This window comes from Vidua chalybeata, chromosome 3 (assembly GCF_026979565.1).
Source record: "Vidua chalybeata isolate OUT-0048 chromosome 3, bVidCha1 merged haplotype, whole genome shotgun sequence".
NCBI lineage: Eukaryota > Metazoa > Chordata > Aves > Passeriformes > Viduidae > Vidua > Vidua chalybeata.
The window spans coordinates 51,950,307-51,976,032 of record NC_071532.1 but is presented as its reverse complement, the minus strand read 5'-3'; the positions used below and the strand labels follow the sequence as shown (position 1 = coordinate 51,976,032).

The following is a 25,726-nucleotide window of genomic DNA, read 5'->3' as shown; positions in this document are numbered from 1 at the left end:
TCCTTAAATGTGGAGGTTCGCTTAATTGCAACTTATGTAAGTCGTAATAAACTGCTGCAGCTCTGGCTAAAACCTTTGATTTATGCAAGTTGCAAAAAAGTGGGGGGAAAAGGATGTACAGTATTTTTTGGAAGGCATAGCTTAATTGCTGTTGTGTCATACAGGAGAAATTCAAGGTTTGACTGCTACAGAAAATTTCTTATTCAGGTAGTAGTTTATTGGAAATTCCATACAAACAAAAGCAGTTAGGTAATTTGCATGTACAGTTCAGTTTAATAGAGCAGTGAAAACTAGAGGAGCGAACAGGAATTGAAATTAGTGTCGGGTGACATTTTAAAAGTAATGCAATAAAGTACAGTTTGACCCTCTTCATAAGAAAATACTCATTAAAAAATGAAGCAGAAAAATTCCAAGTTGTTTTCTGTAACTTATGATGAAGTTTAGACTTTTGTGGCTACAGAGAATAGTATTGCTAAAGAAATTTTAAAAGCTGAAAGAAAATTCCAACTGCACAGTGTAAGATATGAGAAAACACCAGAGGATTTTTTGAAATAATATTATTTATTGAGCAGGTTTTCCATAGACCAACATCCGTGCTTAGGTAGAAAAGAGCTCTAAGTTAAAAAATCTAATGGCACAGGATCAGGGTTATCAAAATTAGTCTTATTAGACAGTGGGGTATTGTTACATTTTTTTTTTTTTTTTTTTTGTCATTTTTGTTGGTTTAAGTAAGATAAAAGTTGCGTATCTCTGTATTTATGCATTTTATGTTTGTGGCTTGCATTAAAACAAAACCTGTGTAGTGTGTCAGGGAAGAATAGTATGAAATAATAACTGAGGTTACCCTTCCTTGACAACAAGACGTGACACTATTTAGTTAGAGCAAAAACTATTTAGTTTAGACCAAAATCAGTATTCAACAGAGAAGTAAATTGCTGGCATCTATTACCAGTCTTCACAGGTCAGTGTAGTTCATTTTGTGTGTAGTGTGCTTACAAAAGTTCTAGAAGTATGTGGAGTTTTATGTTGCTTGTCTCTCAAAGACAGCTAAAATAAATAGTTCAGTTAGCTGAAAAATAATATATATTTGCTCTTAACTGTTGTCAGTTTTACTGAGGACTGGATGTGTTTTTCTTTCTTTCTACACAAGCATCAGCAATGAAAGAGACGCCCTAGAGCGTTGTGCAGGCCCGCAGTTCACTAACACCGCTGCATGCTGACAGTGTTCAACTGAGTCCTGTGTGATACCTGTGAAACACTGATTCATCTTGGGAGTTGAATTTCTAAAACTGCTTTGTTAATGATTTAGAAAAGAAAATCAAGTACTATTCATGGTCTTCTGTAACAATAGAAATGGACAAATTTTGACTTTTTCCCATTTAAAATTCATTATGTTTATGAATGCAATTTCTGAAACTGTTTATGAAAAGCCTTTTAAGTGTATTTGTCTGAAGTAAAATAGTTCTTTTGTGAAAAGCATTTATCTTTGGCAGGACTTTCATAGACTCCTACATACAGATTCCCCATCCTGTGTAGGTCAATAAAAGTTTCTACAGTTTGGTAAAAATAGGATTAAACTATCAACTGTGAGACTATAAAGTTGGACATCTTCCTGCTGTCTTGATATGATAATCTGTTTTGGTCACCAGGTGAGGCTATACTACTAGGCTCTTTGAGCAAAGTGATTTTGCTTTAAAATCTCTTCAAAGCTATGTGAATTTAATTTCTTCCAGCATCCTTAGTAAATTCATGTCAAACAAAACTTGCAGTCTGTTCCATTATTTTATGCTTGGTCCTACAACAGTAACAAAATCCCTTTAAAATTGAATATTTTCACAGAGCTGCTTGGCTAGAATATTTGATTTCATAACGTTTAAATAATGGATAAGCTACATGTATTTAATTTGTGAGGTACAGTTGAATTTTGGTACAGGCTTAGCAAGATGTTACTGATACATCTGAAGAAATCTGTGGTAAGTGTAAGAGTCATTTATATAATACGCTTAGGAGGAAATGGTGTTAGTGAAATATAAACTGGCAGAAAGGTATTTGTTCTAGAGTGATATCAAATACAGTGTTGCTACCTCTGCAGTTGGTTTTTATGATGGAAAATATTGGGATCAAGAGGACAGTGAAGTTGGTCCAGTCATGTTTGATATGTCATATATTTTTTATCTCTGATTTACCTAATTACTAATTAAACACACAAATTGTGCTCATCTTTGACTTAATTCATTGTAGTGAGTAATGTTAATTATTGGTGAAGAACTTTATAGTCAGCCACGCATAAGTAAACCTACTACATGATTTGGAGTAATCAGTAGGGCAATTTTGAGTCAGCTATTTTTTTTTCTAAACAAGTGAGGTTGTAAATTGGAGCTGATATACAGTAGTATGACAGCTCCTTTCTTTGGTCTGACAGGACTTTGGTCTGTGAAATGTGGGGAGGCAAAAGCATGACATACAATATGTTCATTTTCTCTGCTTTGTTTTTTAGCTCAGCTCATATAGTTGTTCAGTGATTCTGTTAAATTAGCGATCTCTTCATGGGAAAAATTCAATCACTCTGTATCTTACCTTTATGAACAGGCTTGAAGGAGAGGTTAGAAAGTAATAGAGAAGGGAATGGAAACATATCAGGTCTTCCAAATTTTTCTTTTGGAGCAAGGACAGGATGTGTTTACATGTCACTTGGAAATGCTTGTTTTGCTTCTGAGTTGTACAGATTTCCTCATGCAGGGGTGATAGACCCAAACCCTCTGTGACGGGAGGCTGGACTGGACACATTCACTTGTAAAACATGAGTGCACAGGAAGAACCTTTGCTTTAGTTTTGGTGTATGTCCTCTGTGTGATGCTTTATAGTGGTGTGTCTGGGGTCTTTGCTCATTCTTCTGTAGGAACAGTGAAGTACCTTGCAGTAGATGTACTACCCTGACTTCCCTTCCCTTGCTCCCCAAATCACCCTGTACATGGCAGGAAAGAGAAAGACACATGGGACGATGGAGTTCCCTTATGCACACCTCTTCAAAACTTCAGTGTAGCTTATTTTCCACAAATGGAGTGAGTATGAGAGAAACCTTTTAATTTTCTTTCTCACTCACAACCTTATTAATTACAGAAGAAAACAGAGATGTTAAATACACAATTTTGGATGTATGCTGGTTGAGGATGAGGCCTTGAGGGGAAGATCAATAGGATCTTGAATGTGACTGACAGTGGATTATAATTGCCTACAGGAAGTTATTTTTATCAGATCAAGTGTCCCTTTAACCTACAGAATTGTAGTAATATAGTCTTTAGAATCCCTGTCCAGTCTCAAGTCATACAAGCATGTGTCGCTGAGTAACTAAGATTCTGTGGAAGGCACATTCAAGGATACAGTGGTAACATCCTCTAACTTCCAACTTTGATGTCTCCACAGGTAGAGTGCACACAGAATATGATGCTTCTTATCTTGCTCAGTGCTTGAAGGTATTTATTTTTGCATTTGCTTATGCATGGTTTTGATTTAATTTCTTTGCAGTACCATTTAATCCCAGGCAATAGTTCGACCCACTTAACTACCAAGCAGGGGAATAAATGAAACTAATTTTCACTCTCTTTTTCTCAGTCAAGTGGGTTGTCTGGTGAGCCAAAAGTGTAATAAATACATTTGATGGCTGTTTACAGATTCACAAACTAGAAAACAGAGAGCTGTATTTCAGTTTCCTTGCCTAATTCAGACAGTGTCACATGCAGGTGATGGGATTATACTTGTCTTTTTATCTCAGCCAAAAATGCAATTTTTGGCTCCTGCTTTGAGGATTTCTCATAAAAATGAACATATTACAGCAGAAAATGGAGAGGGTTTGCCACATTGTGTGAAGAAATATTTAAGAATGCATGTCTAAGTATATACATCTAGACTCATGTACGTATCTGTGATCATAGCTTTTACCTCTCTAGTCATGTCCTGTCTCCTTCGTAGAACAATATACCTGGAATAATTTCATGAGAGCTCATGGTTGGAGGTCTGGCTTGTTTGTCACTGGGAGGAAGATTTGTCCTGGATTCCATGTAGGTTCAACTTCTGCTGTTGGTTAACTATCAAAGAAAATATTGTGAATAAATAACTTCATTTGAATTACTTATGACTGTTAGCATTTATTTCACAAATGTCTACACAGATGCATATACACAGCCACATTTTGTTGAAAATGTAAAAAAATCTTAGTTCTCAGTGTGAGGAACTGCCGTGGTCTCACTTTGGTGAGTGTGTATCAGAGTCTGCCCAGGTATCTTTCTAAAATGTTATCCACTGTTCCTGGTGCCCTGCTGCTAGGAGCATGCAGCAGGATCAATAAGTGAGCATGGCCCCATTTAGCTGTTTGTGCCTGACTCAGCCAAGGTCATGTCTTGTTGGACCCCATAAAGATGTTTGCCTTTAAGCAGAAGCACTTTGAGTTCCTTTTACATCCCCATGTTTCTGAAGGACGTAGTCACATCCCTCTGCTCAGAAGGTGGAAGGGTCATTGCCCAGGCCCTGTCATTGCTGGTGCCTGACACTTGCCTTGAGCATGGTGCTCACTGGGCCTTGCTCCTCTGGTGGGGCGCCCACCTCCACACTGCAGCTGAACTAGTGCTGCCAGCTCTCATGCTTGTAGGAAAGTGACCAGAAGGTCAATCCATGAGCAGGCTACCTGTGCAAATAGATGGTGGAAATCAAAGCTGTCCTAAAAAGCACTTACATCGTGCCAACGTGGATCTTGTTGCTGGAGCTTCACTTTCTCAGGAGCCAACACAAAACCGTCTTGCCCTCATCTCACGGTTTTCTAATCAGTGCCCCATATCTGAGAAGATGACACCAAACTGTGCCTGGCACAGGTTGTGACATCATGTGAACTGCCTTGTCTCTTGTGAATATAATGAAAATTCCATCATTTTGGATTGTGTCCTGACTAATAAAAGTGCAGAATGGGAAGTTACTGATTTTGATTTTTTTTCATGATGCCAGGATTTTGCCATCAGCTGTAGATAGGACTTGTACTGCTGAAATAGTGCTCCTCGTGACTGTCCCAGCCTATAAATGGAAACCTTCAGCATGCAGGGTTTGCTTTTCATTGAATATAGTAACACTAGGTGAGACTGTAGGAAAAACTGTCTGCATGGAAACAGCCTCTGGATACTTCAGGCAGAGAAGACCTACAACGAAAGGCACTCTCAACAGAAATGATCTTTACATTGCCAGATGGTATAAGGTATTTTAGAAAAAAAAAATTATACATTATGTACCCTAAGGTGCTTTCATTGTGATTTGAATATAAAGTGCATGTTGAAGGTGAAAGGATTGCAACTGACTGGCTTAGACCTGTGGTTTCACCTTTTTTCCAGTTATTATTTGTAGTTATAACCCAGCTGAAAAAGAAACTTGCTTGGAGCCAGGGCTGTATCTTGTCCTGTGTGCTTCCCTCCCCAGTGAAATCCCATTATCTGTTTTTGGAATTATTAAGGTGTGAGAAACTTGCATTTAATTTCAGTTTGTGTATGATGATCTGTTTTATTTTTATTTTTTTGATGAGGTCTGATGCCTGCTTATTTCAAGTGGCATAATTTCAAAGGCTTTTTGTTTTTTTTGTCTGTTTCTGGTATGGTTCGGCATAAAAAGAAAGATAAAACAATATATACAAAAGGTTTGCATGGTTGTAATGTGATGTTTCATTTTGGTGTACTTCACCTGCCCTATGTATCTGCTTCTCAATCTGTAGTCCAGGAGCACCAAACTGAATTAGGTTATCCCTGATAATGGAGTTTTTATTTACGCTTCCCCATTTTAGGATGTAATTTAAAATAAGATCTTGCGCCTCATCTGATGGGTGGATTAGAGGGGAGATGAGCTTTTTTTTTTTTTTTAACAGTACAAACTAAAAAAGGAATAGGAAAAAGCCTAGTTCAACAAAAGCTTATGGCATGATTCTAGAATGCATAACCCTGGGCAAAAAGGGCCAGTTATTGGAGTAGTTCTTGAGTAACCTAATTGTTTGATAAGCATCCTTGCCTGTTTAAGTTGTTGGTTGTTGGAAATATTCCATTTCTAAATTTGTGCCTTATTGCATACCCTAAGGTGTACAACCCACTGTAATTGTACAGTTTATTATTTTATTAATGAGAGCTGTGATAATGTGTTGGCTCACAAATTCCCTCCAGTCTGGGTACGGTCTCCTAATTGCCCAGGGTTCTGGAGTTGGTGACAGGGAACACAAGCAGATTCTCTATAAGCATGGTGTACAAAACTCAGACCTTGCCCTAATGCCTGTGTTTGGTGTGATAATGCAACCAAAGTCTGGAAAGGCCGGATACGTTTTTTAACACACACATAATGAATAACAATAGAAGCAGCAGAAGGAAATTCTTACTACATAATCCTGAGTACCTGAGACTTTGCCAGCTGGAAGGAGAGGGCTGCACACCTTACTTGGCCTTCTTAACCATAACAGAGCACCCCTTAGCACTTCTTTGATCTGGGTCTCTCCTGCCTGCCTCTTTGCCCAAGTGGCTGGAAGACGCTCACTTTATTTGCTGTAAGGCACACAACAGTGAGCAAGCACCTGGCATGCAGCAGCAGCTCCTACTTTTCATATGCCTCAGGGGCAGCAGGCGTACTAGGGTGCCTGTTCCCATGTTCTGGAAGCTATTTCTGTTTGCTGATCCTAGATGCACAGTACAAGAGAAGGGAGCAGCAGCAGTGGAGGTGTGGTCTGTGGAGTAGATGGGGAAATCCATTTTACTGTGTCTGTAACTCCGGAGACAAAACCTTCCCGTAAAAACCCATAGCAAAACACCACATCCTCAAACAACTAGTGCTTGCTCTGCAGCGTGGCCCAGCTTTTCTGGTACGCTGTGAACCTCTGACCCTGGGTTTTCAACATTTGGGGAGCTCTGTGAGGACCTTGTGGCAGCTCGGGTAACCCCAGCCCACAGCAGGGGGGGATGGCGATTCCCACTGAGCGTATCTGCCTCCTTACTGTGGTGGCTGGTGCAGTTTTCCACAGCTTCTGAAACTGCTCATTACAGAACTTGGCTCTTCTACAAGGTCTTTTCTTAGCTGTAGCCCCTGTGGCTTGATGCAGCATGCTTTTCTGGTGGAACAGATGGTATATTGCGTAGAAAGTGACTGTATTTTTGTATCACTGCTTTGTATTTATTTATGTTGCTCTTCATCTTCCTCTCCTTTTTTTTTTTGAGGTGTACATATAGATATAGGCCAAGTGCAGAACTTGGATGAGTACTGGGTTTGCCTTGGGTATATTCAACTTTAAATTTGTGTAGGAGTGCAGTGTTTTGCACTGAGTAGGGTGTGCTCTCTGAAGTTTTAGGGAACAGATTTTCATCATTTGGATGGAAATTAGTTCAAAATACTGCAAGGGGGAAAAAAGCATTTTCCCCTTAGAAGTAAGAAGACCTTTAAAAGAAAAAGTCAATATCTTCTTAAACAAGCTTTGTACTCACTGAAGTACTGTTTAGTTTTTAAGTCAGTAGATGTGTTTTCTGTATCTAATCTTTGTTTTTTAATTGATATCATCTGGTCGATTTGAGTGAAAATGCTATTCCCATAAGAAAAATATTTATTCTAAATATTATTGTTGCCTAGGATCTGTTGAATTAATAGGATTCAGAAGCAGTCAAGTTGATTTGATATTTTTAAGATTTTAAAAGTGTTTTCTCTTTGTTTCCATGAAAGCAGTTTAAATAAGTATTTCAGCAATTGCTTTTGGTTTCTGGAAATTAGGTTACTTATTGTTGAAAACTTCAGGTTCTTAAGCATGGGTTTCAGATCTGTTTTGTCTTGATTAGACATTTGAAATAAAATAGAAATACTTGGTACCACAAAATAAGGGTTTGCCTTTTCCCCCAGTTAGCTTCCAGGACTTAATGTGTTTTGCCCAAAGAATCTCCATAAGCCATTGCTTATAAAAGATAGTTACAATCTCAGGGTTTTGGTACCACTTAGCCAAATCACTTTATATATTAACTTCTAATCTGAATATATATATAATTTTGTATTTAGATGTCTACATATTGTTTTGTATCTATGCACTCATATGTGCACAAGTGTGTATGTAAATGTGTATAGACACACCACAGACACAAATACAGTCCCACACTTTGTCTCTACGGACACTCACACACAGCTGCACTATATGGGATCATCCCATTTCAAGTTTAATGTTTTCATCCTATACAAATCCTTGCCATATAATTGGAATGTTCCTCTTGGCAATGTAGCATTTTCCCAGTAGCTTCTGAATGGGAGGGAGACTGCTTGTCCCTATGCCTGAAGATCCCCTCAGGTTCCTGGCAGGAGAGACTGGTGCTGGTGGCAGTGTCCTGCTGGGGCAGGAGAGCGTGGCATGGGGCAGCTGAGTACAGTAAATGAGGAGACAAAATGGTGGGGAATACTTTGGGAATTTCTAGTTGCTGCCACTGCATTGGTGATTGGATTGTGCCCTTCAGCAATGGGCAGACCCTCCTGCATTCTGTACTGCTGTATTTAGGCTGAACACCAGGTTACAGTGGAAAAAAAAAAACAACCCCTCCCTGCCCCCACTTTTGTTTTTTGCCACACATATTTTGAAGATAAATAATGACCTGCTATCAGGTGTTTTGACAGCTTGGACTTTGTCATCTTTGTTTGCCTTGTTTTCTTTTTAAAATTGGTGCAGGATATTTTAATTATCTGCTTATAGGATTGTTTGAGAGAATTCCCTTAGTGATTTGACAATTCAACAACAAAAAATTTCAAGATAATGGCTTTTCCACTTGCGCTTCTCTTCAAATGGAAGTGAAGGAATTATAAAAACCTGGTACATAATTTGACTTTCCAAGTGATACACTATAGTTGCTTTGTTAAAAGTATTGCATGGATTGGTTGTAAAGGGTAAAAATGTAACTGAGTTTGTGGGGATCAGTAAAGGTGTTAGATACCTTGTAAATAGCCAACTTTAAGAGTTGTTTTCCACATGTATTTGTACCTACCACAACCAGTATCTCTTCTGGAGTGGAAAGGCAAATGTTTTCATCAGCGTAGCCAGGGCACTGTCGGTGAGACCAGGTCACAGTTTGCATCTGTCTCTTTGCTGTAAGTTTCAATCTTTTAATTAATAAAACCCAGTACAACAGATACAGCTCTTTTAAAAATATTAGGGTCGTATTTGGATATTGTGGAGAGCATATTCCACTTTCTCACCTCAAACCTGGCAGAGATGGCTTAATACTATTTGTCAACTAATGGGACAGTAAGATATAATTACATGAAAATTAGCTCTCAGGGCATGGATGGGTGTGTGAATCCCCTGCTGTTCCTTGTTATATTCTGTGTTCTTTAGCAGACACTGTATTGCAACAGGCAGCCATAGATGTGTGGCAAAAGTCTGTTGTGGCACGGTGGTGCCTGGTGGTTACACAGCCTGGCCACAGCAGTGCTGCTGCTGTGCCGTGTGCCAGCCGTCTCAGTATGGTCAGAACTACAAACTGTTGGTGCATTTCCTTCATTCTTGGACATGGGTCTAAAATAGTTGGCCAAGTTTGTTCTGAGTGAGTGTGGTACCAAGTGGTTGGATTTCAGGAAGTCAGATAGCTCTTATATGTGTTGTTTAGGATGCTGTGCACAGTGGGAACTTCCTTACAGTACTTTTGAAGGTTCACCCCCTTTTTCCTTCTCTCAGGAGATTGTCACTGCTTACACCCACTGCTCTGTACAATATGGGCTGGATTCTGTTCCAGCAACCACAATTTTAAGGGTGAGATTCTGATCACTTTACTCTGACTGGGCTAATCCAAACTGTCTTCGCTGCAGTTGATGCCTGTGTGCTGAAAATCACTGTCAACACCAAAGACTAATAATTTCTATGCTTATTTTTTTATATTGAAAAGAGTCCTGATTATTAGTGCCAGGTTGGCAACCTTCAGGATTAGGTTTTCAAGCTAATGTCAGAACAAGCAGTGGCGGTTTTTTCATGCTACCTGGCAATGAATCCTAGAGATGAATTACCTTTCAAAAATTTATCTTTAAAGGAAAGGGTAGAAAACAACCAAACCAGCTCTTACTTATGTAATGTGTTTGAAAATATATCCAAAATGTTTAGTTTATAAATAATTGAAATACTATATCTGACCTTATTTTAGTAAAATTATCAGTTTTGGTTGGTTAATGACACTGCTTATGTCCCATGAAAGATACAATATATCCAAGATACAATCTGGTGGTCCTCTAGTTTCAGCTCTATTATGCTGAATTACTAGGGCTGAAAGCTGGCTTCAGTTCCCAGTGTGGCCACAGGGTGGTTATTGCAGAAATAAGGCAAAAATACTCTCTTCAGCTAGTGATGATGGTATGAGAATTCAAAAGAGCATTTTCTAAACTCCTTGTAACATTTTTCACTGAGGTTTGTTAAGTACCTCTATTTGAAAAACAACTTCTGTCCAGTGGAGCACTGCTACCCAAGCCGTCCCATTCAAGGTATGCTGGGACATGATTATTGTGGAATGACTGCAGTTATCACTGTGTTTTAAGATGTTGTTCAGAGACTATAAAAAATGGGTCTAGAGTATGTCGCATGAGTGAGAGTGGACTGTAATCCTGTGCATCCCTCTGTCCCAGGAGAGGATCAGCTATAACCAAAGCATTTCTTACAGGTAGTTTTTCAGACTGCACTTTAAAGCTTCCAGTGGTTGGTGGAGACTCTGAAACTTCCTGAAATTCTAACAAGAATCTCATTTGGATTCTTGTCAATGCATTCCATTTAAAAAGTCTTTCTAATATTTAGCTTAAGAAGGTAGTAATGGTGGGTGGGACTGCAATCCAGATTCCCCCTGTGCTTGCCTGCTATACTGATTTTCTTACATTTAGATGGACAGCCTGGCTGACAATCAGTTACCAAATGTTGGACATCCATATGCCACTATCCAACTCCTGCATCCTCACTGTTTTCCTTAAGGTGAGACCTTACCTGCTTCAGAAAGACAGAGGCAAATTTGAAAAGAAGCCTCTATATTCACTTTGCCAGGATGTTGGCCATATCTGACAAGGGAATCCTGGAGTTTTACCCAGTAGTTGTGCCTGTGATGCATTTACAAAATATGGGATCCAAAGCAATGTACGGCTTGATTTCCAGATGCTTGCAAAAGTATGGGCTGCAAAAAGAAGCTTAGTACATTTTGATATTGTAGTAATATTTCATTCTACTTCTATATTGCAGTAATATTCTTACACAAGCTATACAAGAAAAACAAGAGCAGCACGGCTCCTGAGCAAATATTGTTTCTAGTCACATACGATACTTTGCAGCTGACTGCTTAGCTGTTTTGCTATGCAAGTGCAGAGAACACTGTTAGCAATAAAGCCACTGCTGGCTTCTCCTCCCAAACCTCCCTCCTTGCGGTGCATTGGAAATGACTGAACTTTGGCCCTCAATCTGCTGACACCCTGAGGGAGCGTAAGTGTAATGACGTCTTTGCTTGTTTCAGCTGCACAACAGGAAACGCTCGTGGCCTCCCCTTCTTCCTGCTCTGAGAAAGTGCTGCTGCCTTTTTTTTTTTTTCTTCTTCTTTTTTTTTTTTTCCCATCCCTTCCCCTGCAGTCGAATGGGCTGAGACCTAGTTTCAGGTCTGGGCTTGGCAGCCAGCTGGTGCTCACACAGGCCCCCACTGCTGCTGCCTCCTCCCTAGGGCAAGCCAGTCACCTCCCTATTGCTCTGCTGGGGTGGTGATGCCAGAAATATGAGCTTTGTAATTTTCTTTTTATTTTTCCATTTTTTTACCTACTGGAGAAGTGACTGAGAAGAGAATACAGGTGTATGGCAATGGCTTGCTCCACGGAGCATGTCACTGGACACAGCTGAGCTGCAAAGACCAGGATGGTCAGGTGATGATTTGTCTTGGGGAGACCATATCGCTACCTTAATGCAGAGGACACACTGTCAGGTGGGCATTGAGGGATCCTGGAATAAGGTCCCAATCATGCTGAATAATGCTGAATATACTGGGCCTGAACAGATTTCTTTGCCTTGCTTCAGTACTGAGGCTGGCTTCTTGCAGAGCATTGACAGGAAGCCTGTTTAACCCTCTCTGGCTGCTGCTTTTACACTTCATAACCAAAAACGTGATATGAGTAAAAATGGTTATTTGCAAAACACAAGCATTTTGCTGCTAACTCAGGGAGGAGGATTTTATCTCAGCATAGTCATTCAGAACATTAAAGCAATACAGTGTTTTTGTGAGTGAAATTGACTAATTCAGTATTCAGCTGTTATTCTCTAATGATTGGGGAAGGGAGTAGGTCAATTTTAAAAAATAAAACACACATTCACTAAGGAGTTTGCATATAGTGGCGTGAGAGGTGGCGCTGAGTAGTCTAGAGTACAGGATCCTGAATTTGAAAGATTTAATTAACTTTGAATGTAAACAGTGCTGGTGCAGTGGCTTATTCATTTGTTTAAAGTTGCATAGGCATATTATTTAAAGAGCAGCTTTTGTCTGGGTTCTGTAATAAGCAACTTCTGGATTTACCTCATTAATCTTTCATACTACCTAGCTGCATAACTGTTGTTTTTAACAAGCTGGAGTTATGTAACATGAATCATGCCTGGTGAGATGCTTGCTAGCAGGAAAAAGCATAGGCAAAGAAATAACGGCACTCAACCTTTTGCAGAATAGGATATGACTGGGTTTTGGGATGACACACTGTGTGTTGGTACTCCCAGCTGTACAGACAAGGTCCAGCTATTCATTAGGAGGATGTGTCTTGAAACAAAGTCTTGGGATGGGAATGTTTAAGAGACAGAAGAGTGAATTTGCTCAAGTGTGAGCAGTTCTTGGAGGGTTTTGTATATGTGCACACCAAATTCCCCCCACACCAACCCCTACCTTCTTTTTCCTCTGGGATAATAAATGGGGAAATTCCCTTCAATGGGCCTGATGTCACGTGTAAAAGAAAATATCTTGATGAGCTGTGATTGCCCCTGAAGAGTGTTATATAAATCTTTTTCCTTCCTTTTTTAAGTATGTCCTTACAGTATCATTAGGCATGTGTGCAACACAACAGTCTCAAGAGATTTTACAAACAATTTATAGAAAGGAGAGGCAAGTGATTCTATGAATGCATTAGAATAAAAGCAATTAGTTTTAAGTTAATTTTTCCTTTAATAATATTTCCTTGACAATTTTCTCCGCTGTTACTTGGGCTTGATCTTCAAAGTCATGCTGAGTTGTTAAGCCTGGGATGACTTCTTGCTTTAGTGGCATGTATACATATGTTAAATAATAATGTCAGGAGATAAAGGTGCAAGAATATCAGGTCTTCAGGTAAGGAGTAGGAATAGTGACTATTTTGGAAAGGAATGGTTTTGTGCTCCTGAATTCCCCTTCAAACTGTCATGCTTCCTCTCATTTTGACCAAATAATGATTTGTTTTTCCTTTGTTTTATCTATAAATGAAGCATCTGTAAACTGTGGTGTAGGGTTATAAACTCCTTTACTTTTAAACTTTATTGTTATTAACAACAGATGGCCAAAAATGAGTGCTGATATGGATGGTCTCCTGCACTGCCACGCGTACATGAGCACAGTGGCTGATGGCACCTTGGCACAGGTGGCAGCTGAGATGTTACAGTGACAAGCAGCCTCTGTAAGCCGCTGCTGTAGCCAGCACCAGTGCTGATAACCTCAGCCCGGAGACGAGGGGATGAACAAGCACAGACGGAAATGAGTATTTTCTCACACTGGAGGCCATCCAGGTCATGGCCAAGGGATGTCAAAAAGGCGCTATAAGGAAGTGAACCATGTTGCTCTTGGTATGTCCTTATTTTCCAAACAAATGCAGGATTTCTCTTGGACTGTCAGTGCAACATCCTTCAGAAGAAACTTGCTTTTTTATGAAAACTTAAAAAAAATTTCAGTCTTCTAGGGAATTTTCATTTATTGTACTGAATTGACTTAGTTTTATATAGTAACATTACTGTTAGAGCAGCAGAAGCTTAGAGCTGGGAATCTAAACAGTGACACGTGAGGGCACCGAGACTTCGTAGGTAGAGAAAGACATTTTTCTGAACCTGCATGATGGAAACCAAAATTAGAGTTCATCAAATGCTTTCTGTTTCTATCAACTCCAGTATTTATTACTTTTGACTCTGTAGTGGGTTTTGTCTGACTAATGGTTATGTACTTTCTGTAACTCCATGATTTACTTGATACAGATGAACATTGTGTAGGGACATCATATAAAATTGTTGAAATTTTTGTTGGTGCACTTTGCTGTTATGGCTTCTTAGGAGGGTTTGAGTGTCCTTTACTTGGGTGTACTTTACTTGAGTTTTCCTTACTCTTTTGGATGAGAAGTCCTTGTGGGTTTGTTTAGAGCCATGACTTGTAAAGCCAGGAGGGTCAGAGGGAGCATCACGGGACCCATGGGAGTTTTCACCCCGTGTTTTGGTAGGATCCATGAGACGAGCATGGCTGCAGGGGGAGTTGTTGTGGATCTCTGCTGCCTTATCTTGTCAGGTGAGAGCCTGTGCCTGCTGGCTTTTGCTGGGGGGGCAGCCAGGGGTGGGCTGAGGGCAGATGGGGGTGGGGGGTGAGCTGGGCTGTGCAGGCACAGGACGGTGCCATGGCAGATGAGCACAGATGGGATCAGTGCCTGTGAGGAGCGAGGGTTGTTCACCATGTGATGTGGGAGGTGTGGGCTGGCCTTGGTTCTGGTGCAATTTCTGTTGGAATCTGTGAGTGAGCAGAGTAGGGTAAGCATGTGTCTGCTGGATGGAAGAAAGTAAATTGCCATGAGTGGCACTGATGCACGGACAAGGAGTGGGTATCTCTGTGCATGAGCAGGCAGTGGCTTGCTCAGGAGTAGCCTCTCACATCCTGGGGTCTTTGAATAGATGGTGGTTAGCCTTCAGAGGTTACTACTCCAGGTCATAAGGCTCTGCACAAAGGGATTTCTTGTCTTTCAAGTTGCTGTACACAGTTTCATTTTCCTTGCTTTCGTGTATCTTGTTCTTTCAAACTCTTAAGTGTTGTCAGGTTATCAAGTTGTTTTCATGTTTTGGCAAAACTTGAAATAATTACCAACCCAGTTGCACCATTTTTGCTTGTTAAAAAAGGTGAAATTTAATTTACACTAATTATTTAACCAAATGAGATGCTCAGCATGAAAATGACCAGGTGCAAATTAAGATGAAATAAGTAAAGAAAAAAAATATGCTGTGCATTACATTTTTCATATTAAACATTCTATTTGTATTTCATTACCAGTCCATCTGCAAGAAGACTTTTCTTAGCAGATTGAAGCATTTAAAAAAAACTCGAACAAATTTACAGTAAGTCTGATACAAACAAAGAATTGATTAAGATGGGAGAATTTTAAACAAATCTTTTCATTATTGCAGACTTATTTTCTTTTAACTCTAGTTGTACTGTGCACCTTGGTATGGTGTCTGGAGCCATGCAAAGGCCACCCTTTTTTGTTGCTGCAACACAGTCTCTGCAGAGCTGCTGTGTGTGTAAAATTGGACCCTAGGTAATACTGAAATTTGTATAATATGTGGCCTAAGTGGGTGTGTGGTCTTAGCTCCTTGTCACAGGAATGGATTTGAGAGCATTTGCCTGGTTCTTGAGATTGTGCTTATTGCAGTCCTGCTACCCCTCAGCCAGGCCCTTGTGAACCTGTCTCTGCTTTGGGAGAGGCAGATCACAAGTCATGATGGTTTCACTCTTTGTGGGGATGAGAAGCAAAACCTTTTGTTCAGTTTTAGCCAAGGCTGGCCATGGGATTGTATTGATTGCACCATCAGTCTCACCAAGGTGAGTTCAACACCCTAGTGGTGTTGCCACGGTGCATGTTTCTTTAGAAGCACTAATACAGCACCCTTCTCTATTGTAGAGAACAGACTTCACCCTGCAAAAATATGTGTGCTGTCTTTCTTTACCTTGGCAGGCCCTGATTTTGAACCTTCCCAGACTTTGGAGATGTTTGTTGCAAGGTTTACTTTGAGAATGGAGTTGTTTTTTTGAGTGCATCGTGCAAGATTTGGTTTATCTACATGGAGCATGCTTCCTTGTGCAGTTGCTTTCCACAGTGCAATGCTTGTAGATTAAAATCCTTTCTGTTGTGCTTGTGCCAGTTCAATTCCTCCTGCAGCAAGTCCGTTTTCCTGGCATACTGCATGCAGTAAGGTGCTTGGTTGCAATAGTGAGAAAGAAATTTTTTTGTTTCTGCTGACATGTCATTCTTATAGAAAACTAGAATAACACTCACTGCTTCAATGTATACTTTATTCCATCTGAAAAACTGCTTTAAATGCATGTGTTTGCACTTGGAATTTGAATGCTTTGCATCAAAACTAGAAATGGCAACGTCATATGCATCGAGTAGACCTTTGAGTTTATGGTGGTGGCATGTTTTACTGTCTGTGATGTGTGATCACACAAGCTCAGCAGTACACAGCTGACTTGATGTATTTACTGTAATTCTCTACCCAAGGAAGTACGGTCTAGTGACTAGCTGGCTGGGTGGGGACTCAGTAGCCACAGCTTCAATTCCTGGTTCTGCTACACAGTTCATGAGTTTGGGGCAAGATTCACACCACCTAGCACTGATTTTCATGTGAGTTATATTCATAAATATGAGTGAGGCACAGCAGTATCACTGTAGTGCAGTGTTCTCTTCATGTCAGTTCCACTTCCTTATATTACAGAGATGTCCTGTAGACAGATGCTGTATTCTGCCATTGATCCATAGGGTGCCAATAGGGGTTTTATGCTAAAACTGACTGTGGGGTTTGAACCTTAATTTTTTGTTGTTGTTGTTTGTATCTAAGTGACCATTCTCAGAGCGAGCAATAGTTGTGCCATTTACTATGGGTGCCTCTGCTCAAGATATTTATGGTATTAAACATAGAAGTAATTGCAAAAGTCAGGCTAGTGGCTTTTGAGTCCAGTTCTATCTCCTTTACTTAAGAGGAAAAATAGCTTAACTAAGGTGCAGTCAGCAGTCAAGGCATGAGAGAAATGCAACACAAATATCTGCCAGATGAATCTCGTGCTTCATTAGCAAAGCCCCTAAGAGAAACTTAAATTTCAGGCAGGTTCCAAAGTTGCAGTGAAATCACTGGGTCCTACACATTCTCCTGAAGTTAAGTATATGGTTATATATTTTGTAAATAGGAATGACTTATTGAGCTGGAGCCAGCGAAGGGAATTTTGGGACTCCTGCTGTTCTGCTTACAGTATTTTGCAGAAGAATTTAAGGGTGTAGAATGGCACCAACTGGATTCACATAACAATCTGCTCCTGTTCCTGTGAACTCCAAATTATTTTCTTTCTCACATGCAAAGTTGTATCGAGAGCTGCATTTAAAAACCCATCTGTTGTCCATATTATATCAATCCGAAGAAAAATTTTAGACTTCTAAAATATTCTGGTTATGTGTTCCATTCTGCTGTCATTTGTCTTTCAACTACAAGCCATTTCTTGTAGTTGCACTTACTTGTAGCTACTCAAATCTTTTTCCTCACACTAGCAGATGAAACTCTGAGTTACTAAACTGCAGAGTTGGAAGCAGGATGCTACAAATTGGTGGTGGAAAGAAATGAACACTTTCAGAATATGATGCTTTTGATAGCCTAAAATAAATAAATCAGTATAATATTTGTTTTCTTATGAAGTATGGGAATGACTAATAAATTACTTCAAAAGTTGTTTCACCATATTTTTCATTGCACAGTATATTTGAAGTATCATCAACATTTAGATGTGTTTTGATATAATTAATGACACAAATATGTATAATAAAATCCAGCCTTTAAATTTTTTTTTTTAGTTTTTACAACAAAGTAAGATTATAATTTCAGTGCTACTGGTTACAATTTTATAATTCACCTGCTTCTGATCTGACTTTACTGTGTTGCAGTGGCAGTAGCATGAATGTAATTATTGGCAGACACTGCTTTGTGAAAGGACAGGGGTGTTTATTTTGGTTTTGTTGTTACATTTTGCTGAAACAGCCAATTGTGAGAGTATTGTATTATTTCGGGTTTGGAATTTTGTTTTTGCAACTGTAATGAGTACTCAGGGGTGTGTGTATGTGTATTTTCTTCTGCAATAGCTACCAGGCTTTCCTCTCACCATTTTAAAGCAGTATCTTCTCACTGAGGGCTTCAGGATTGTTGAAATGCTGCACTTGTCCTCCCTAGAAAACTCCATGGGAGATACTTGGGCTGTGGGAACTTTTTAGGCTTTTCCCAGTGAGACACAGACCACAGATACAAACTGTCCATCTCACGGTGGTTGGGTAGCTGGGCCAGTGTACTCCAGTGGGTGAAGTTGCTTCCTTTCCCACTTTTATTTAGCCATATGGGTGCACCTGTAGTTGTGAACTTCAGCTTTTGACACCATTTTGCATCTCAGTACATCTGTTTTATCTGCAAGTTCTGCGCTCTCTGACTCAACATGGAAGACTTTTCCCCAACATGAATACTGACCATCTCTCTCCTGTCTAAGCATAAGGTGGAATTGGAAGGACCTTCTGGCAATTGAGTAATTTTGAGACTGCTATCTCTTTGTTGAATATCTTTAGAGAAATTACTAAGAGAAGACAGATAGACACAGGCGTGACATCACACACAGTTTGTGATTGCAGGGTTTTTTTTTATGTAGGAAACAAGGTTACAAAAGAGATGTTGGGAGGAAGGTTGAATTAATTACTTGCTGCATAGAAGTCTATGTGAAAATGGTAAAATGTTACAATTGTGTGATGTAAGTGATTTTTTTATTACCATGACTTTTATTGTCCATGTGGTAATATCTAAAGTCTTCTATGAAGATGTAGGCTTTCTTGTCTTTACATCTTCAAATTCACTGAATTTACAGCATAAATACCTGACAGATGAGGAGAGGAAAGAAAGGATCAAAGATGGAGACAGATTGTGAGATGCCCTCCATGGTCAGATAAGAAATCACCGTCGGCTAAGAACTCAGTCTGTTTCTCAAGTCCTATGATTTGGTGGCACTCCCAGCACCATACATCACTTAGCATCACAGAGGTAAATCTGTGTGCCTTTGTACACTGTGTTAAACCATGTTAAACCTTCAGCAGCCCTTTTTCCCCTGAAGCTTTTGACATATTTAGTTTATTACATGTATCTTTGCATTGCAATTCAGTCCTAAACTTGTTTTATTCTTAAGTTTAAAGGTCCCATCTGACATAAAGCACATTGATTTTGTGGATGATTTATGGAATAATGTCAGATGCCACTATTTAAAAAAATGTTACTGCCTTGCAAAAGTGAATGTCTTGTTTTCTTTGTTTAGTAACATATCCAAAACACTTGAAAGGAAGTTTTGAAATAAGGAGATTTCTACCCTGGGGGAGTAGTATCCTGTGCTTTCGTTAGGTCATATCAGGCCATTGTTTTGCTTTTCTTATCATAAAGATCTTGTGTCTTTATTTGTGCTCAGATGTGGACTTGAGTTTCCTGGAAGAGAGTGAAGTAATTAAAAAATAATACTACAAAATCATATGTTCTCTGTAGCCATGTTTGTTTAGTTGAAGTTCTGATTTGTAGCTATGTAGAGTAATAGGTGGTATAGATACTTCCCAGTAATAAATAGTATCTTGTATCTGTAGTTCTCATTGTAGCCGAACAGAAATAGGATTCTTCCATATGAAAAAAAACCATAGAGAAATTCAGGGTCACCTGTCAAATGGCTAGTAAGACTGGGTCTCTTGACTGGTAAAACTGGGGTTTTCACTCATGACTGCCAGCTGAGACTCTCAGTGGCTTTTTCTCTACTGGTGGATGACACAGTGGCAGGGTACGGGAAAGGGCGTGTTTAATTTATTGCTGTAGATGCAGGCACTGGGGAGGATGGCTGGGTACACAGGGTGGTTTATCAGTAGAAGTCATTAAAGTAGGGTGATTAATGTGATGCCAGAGAAGGGCATGTGGTGTGTTGTGCTTGCACTTAAAATCTGTGAGCTGCCACACAAGGTCACACAGCCTAAATACAGTCCTGGTGAGAGGAGTTGTGGGAGGAAGAAGGGCACTACCAGCCTAAATTAAGATCTCATATTGCTGTGCACTTTTGTCAGGGGATGGAAGAACACTTCCTTAATGACTTGCTGATGGGATGGATGGATCTTGCTTGGTAAATCTGTCTTGTTTGGTAAATCTGGCTTGGTTCTGGTGTGACAGGGCTGAAATACTAGTATAAGTGATGTGAGCAATAGCTTTCCTGGTCACACCCCGGGATACATGTGCCTACTTTGACAATAAGCAGAATTTCTAGCACTGACAGTGAGATGCCTATCTCCAGCACTAAATTTATCAATACAAGGAGGCATGAGAAGGCAAGGCTTGTTACATCCCATATTCGTGGGACTTTTCCTTTGAAATGTGTTGTTCCATTTCCTCCAACTGTTCTTGGGGAAACAATTTGGATTTAGTATGCATTTTGCCATTGATCCTTCATTCATCACTAAGTGCTGCTAGATTTTTGCCATAGTTTGTGTTTACTTTTATTTGCTGTCAAAACATGGCCGCTCTGCTTGCAGGCTGCACTGTGATGTTCAGGTTCTAGTACACGTAGAGAAGTTCTGGTAGAGCAGAGCAGGGGTGCTGTGGGTGACCCCATGAAACACACAACAGCAGCCAACAGATGCATCAGCCTGCCCAGTTAGCACAGAAACTGCCCCCTGCACAGACCTCGTTCTTCCATCCAGGGACTAACATGCTCTCTTATAAACAAACAAACAAAAAAAATTCACCTAGGGTATCATAGTCTTTCCAGGGAGAAGCTCTGACAGAGAAACTGGAGGAAAAGCTCCTGTATACACTGAGGTTCTCTTCTTTATGTAAGTGGCAACAGCAGAAGGAGGATGAAGCTGCGCAGCCATACAAATAAACGCACAGGATCTGAAACTTGCACTTCTGGCTTGTCTATCGTATACCATCCTTTTATACTGTGAGATGAGATGTCCAGCACCAAGTTTCAGCTGCCCTCAGCAGATATGCCATTACCTTCTGTCTCAGTGCACGGCCATAATCTCATCCTGAAAAATAAGATTTTACCTTCCACTTATCCTTCTGGAGACAGCTTGTCAGAGCAACATGGTACTGCAAACTTATCCTGCTTAATGTCAGCTAATTAAATTCGTTTTTGAATATAGTACTAAGCCAATTTAATTCCGTCTTTCAGAGCCTGCAGAGACAGTTGTGACTTTCAGATGGGTTTCTGTCTCTGATTAGTGATCAAATCTCTTTGTGCTTTTCTAGACTGACTCTGTCTTTTTCTGCGTGTCTCTCACCAGTACTTGGGATGTTATATCTCAGTGGGATATGGGGTGGAATGGAATGTTTTTCCCTGTGCTTTCATATCCGCAGCATCTTCTGTCTCATTTGTCAACATTCTCTGTTTAATGACTTTTGATCTCTGAAATGAGTTTCATTACTGTGGCAGGAATAGAAATAGAAATTACTATGAAATTCTCCTGGTGTTAGGTCTTGATTTTAGAGGTTGTTTTTCAAAAGTGTTGATCTTTGGAGAGATGGGCATTGGAGTAACCTTCTAACTCTGAACTCATAGACTCGCCTCTGGATGATCATTCACATCACAGTCCAAGTCACAGTCCAAGTGCGACAGCCTCCAGTAATGTTTACTGTCTGTCACTCTCAATATATTTTGTGATCACAAACATTCATGAAAATAAGGGGCAGAATTATAAAAAAAATTAATCTAAAAGGGAGAAAGGTCAAAGTCATAGAGTGACAAAGTGACAAAGAATAATGTACTTGATTAATTAAATAGTGCTGGTGGAATATATCATGTCAGGGACAGTCTAACAAGTATTTTTTAATTTTAGAGGGGTTCTCTGCAGTTTATCAAAGAAAGTCAAAGAAAAAGTAAGTTGTCTGGAGATTTTCATGCTTTATTTTCTGTATGCCCTCACTCCTTTTGTGCAGCTTTGTGCCAGGGACTGCTTCCAATTTCCCATTTCTGAATTCCTCAGTGCTTTTGGGCAGCAGATTGCTGTGCATCACTGTGGAACCCCCTACTGCAGTTTACTCCCTGCCTGCAGCTGCATCTCCTTTCTCTCATTCTCTTCCTGCTTGCCCTCCCACTTGTTGATGTGACCTATTTGTGTTCGCACAGACATTACAAAGGCAGAACTGAATAGTCACTATCAGCAATGTAATTCCTGGTTACTGAGAAACTACTGCTCCTGTTTTCCTCCCAGAGTGCAGCTGCAGTGTGTGTGGAGACGTGGATTGGGGAAAAGCCTGTGTCATTGTCAAGTACTGTGCCTCTTCTGTATGGAGAAGAGGGCTTCAGTCTGCATGGATGTCAGCCTGATATATTTTGTCACTTCATCCATCCATCCATCCATCCATCCATCCATCCATCCATCCATCCATCCATCCATCCATCCATTTTTTGCACATTTTTTGTAAAGCATACAAGTGCAGTTGTGTCTGTAATGCAGCTTCTGACGGCAGAGAGAACAAAACACCAACTTTCTCACCTTTACTGAAATTATGCTGATGTTGTAAAACAGAAAACAGGTGCCAGGAAAGTAATACTTGAGCCTTAGATTTATGGAGAGGAAAGGACAGAAAATGTTTTTTCAGATCATTAATAACATACTTTTATTTAACTTTAAACTCTATTTTTCAGAAAGGCTATTAAGAGGTATATGTTTTGAAATTAGAAGCTATAGTTTTAAATGAAATTAATAATAAAATATATTCTATGTATCTGGAGAGTTTTTGAGGCTTGATACCCCTCCTGACCTGGGTTTAGTAAAGAGTTCGATGCTTGTATATAATCAATCTAAGCATTTGGTTTAGCTACTTTGTTTATTTCTTAAGTCCTTATTCATTCTTAAAATTAGCATGGGGAGAAAGAATTGCTGAAAAACCTGGTAAGTCATAGACCATGACAATGGTTTTATAGGGACTTTCTAAATACCTGTGGTTGTTAGGCCTCTGTAGCTCTGTTGGTGTAACTTTGCTGTGTGCATTGATATAGATATTTATATCCATATCATATATATAAATACATATATATATAAATACATATATATATATATATATATAAATACAAAAGATTGCATATTTGCTTCTTCAGTGATGTACTGTTGTAAGAAAGGAGTAACTTTGGGGCAAGGAAGTGACTTATCTGTAGCTTGGTATGTATAAATGCAGTTTTAGGATAGTTTTTAGACATGTAGACTCAGTTTTAAGAAGTGATGGCACGCATGTGGAATTAAGCTGCAAGCAAAAAATTAATTTCAGCTTCCATTAATTTTTCTAACTGTGCCTAATATTGCATTTCCTTAAAACATTGCTTGTGAAAATGAAGGTTTTAATTGATAGCACAAGAGATTATCACTGTCTAGCTATAGAAAATAAACAGTTTGGATAAGAACTGTATTCATTTTCTTACCGGTCTCTCATTCTGCAGAGACTATATTGATTTGTATGTTTAGTTCCCAGTCTTTCTCCCACTGAGATTTTAAGCTCTGGGTCCCTGATGGATTTCTGTCAACACTATTTCCATAATTGCTAGAACCATGTACTTAAATACCTCCCATATAATTTCCATTTTCATTTCATTTCACAATGGCTTCCATGCTCCTGCTTCACCTAGAAAGACTTTGCTTTTGCCTTAAAGAAGCTCTTCTAGGACTTGAAATTTTTAGCTGAATTTTTGGGACTTTGGTGCTTGTTTCTCACCACAGGTAAGGAATTAGGAGGCCTCTGACAGAAAGATCTTTGTAAAAGATCTTGAAAGTTGTCAGGGTCATGAGTAATTGCATCAATTCAAAGTTAGCGTGTCTGGCTCCACTAGTGGTTTGTTTTGAGCTGTTTTGGATTTCTTCTACACAGTCTCTGAGATCCCTTCCATCTCAACTAAGAGCAGAGGGACAGCAGGCATAACTGGTGGCCTTGAAAATCTGGAACTGGCTAAGGAAGAGGATAAAGACTCAGTGAAGAAATCTGAGCAAAAGGGAATCAAATGGAGAATTACAAACTGATTTCCTACAGGACACTAGAGAGCAGGAAGCCAAAGGTAGCTGGTGGCAGCTATCAACTTGAATTAGATTTGAACTGATTCACTAGAGATGATAGACTGCATTTCACTTCACACTTCCTTGTGTGCTGTATATTTCTGTTCATGATGTTGCTATCTGGTGATCATTCTTTTCAATTCATATGGTGATTTAGAACTTTAAAATGAAAGTATTCACCTGGAAAGTCCTGGTAGTTTGCAAGGTAAATGATCAGGTGCAGTCATTAGGAACAGATTATTAAGTGACTCCAAAGAAATCTGCAAGCAGAAGAATGTGTTGCATGTCTTACTATGTTTTTCTGTTGAAGGCAGTTGGCTGTGTTTATCCTTCTGTGCGGGGTATGTCACAAATGATTTCTCTGGGAAGGAAGATTCTTTTTAAGGCTTCAACAGGTCGAGAATTTTTGCTTTTGTAGGTAATTATTGGGAAAGAAAATTTCAGCAGTACCATAGAACAGATCTATCTGAGACTCAGATAGATCTCTGCACCATCTACCAGCCAGCGCTGCCTCAGGGCAGTCACTGCTCCCCCGTTTTCCTCACTGCTGCTGGGTCCCATGCTGTGGCTCAGCAGCTCACCTCAGCATCTGGCATTTATGTGTGCCTGTGCCCACAAAGAGGTGCACTACTCTGTTTGTGTTAATACTGGTTCAGAGCAGGCAAATTTTAGATATTGCATTGTAGCATCATACCCATGGGCAGCATACTGCCCTTCACCTATAATTTTTTCTTGTTGTTTTGGACCCATGGATTATGTTCTTTGCAACTTAGTCTTTACATGGTTTTACACTTGTTATTGGACACCAAATGCAGAATATAGGAGACACCGACTTGCTTATGTGGCAGCAAATGAAGGTGTACATGATACTAGTGAACTGTGAGATGTGGAGGCTGATCACTGAAGTGTAATAAAGGCAAAAGCCAAGCCACTTTGGAGGCATGAAGAGTCAAAGAAGCATTAGAGTAATTTAAAAAATATAAACTATGCCTAAAATCTGAATTCTTGAAAATTCTTTGTTATTTATCAGACTTTCTTCTTGAAAACCACTTACTCTAGGATGAGATGCAGCTTGTAGAGCCTGAAATATGGTCTGGAGCAGTGGGCTAAAACAATTTGGCTACAGCAGGGCACTTTTGCTTGCCATTGTAAATGGCAAAATGTTTTCTGTGAGCCTGGAAAAAGCACAGACCCTATTAATGCACAGGATGAATGTGTGAAATGCATGAATGTATTGGCAGAGCTTGCTATAAACATTTGAATATGATGAACTTAGTATCTGGATTTGTTATACTTTCAGGTGGGACCCTCTTCTGACATGTGATCTACTTTGAGTCCTACGATGACAATGTTATCACTGCCACATCTCTGGGAACCAGTTATTCACAAGTACACGGTATGTGAACGTCTGCAGCTTACATTAACTGTTGCTTGTTGGAGCAGCACAGAAACAATAACAAGAAGGTGCTAAAAGTCATTGAAGTAAATGTTAAGCCACATGTACAGCCAGTTTCATGGAGCTGTTCCAGCAGATGTTTATCTGCTAGGCCTGGCCTGTATGCAGAATAGTGAACTGTTTTAACTTCAACATGTATTTATTCACAGATATTGGTAGAAGCATTCTACC

At 39.6% G+C, this 25,726-nt stretch overlaps 1 protein-coding gene across 11 annotated transcripts in view; it reads left to right on the top strand.

Annotated features, from left to right (window-relative positions):
* Positions 1–25,726, top strand: part of HIVEP2 (HIVEP zinc finger 2) — a 135,928-nt gene that overhangs the window by 6,190 nt on the left and 104,012 nt on the right. For 10 of the 11 annotated variants that reach the window (XM_053939441.1, XM_053939433.1, XM_053939436.1 and 7 more), the window contains exon 2: positions 25,400–25,495. The gene's annotated coding sequence lies outside the window, so the exon portion shown is untranslated. Of the gene's footprint in view, positions 1–25,399; positions 25,500–25,726 lie in introns of all 11 variants that reach the window. The other variant, XM_053939442.1, reaches the window with a different exon arrangement.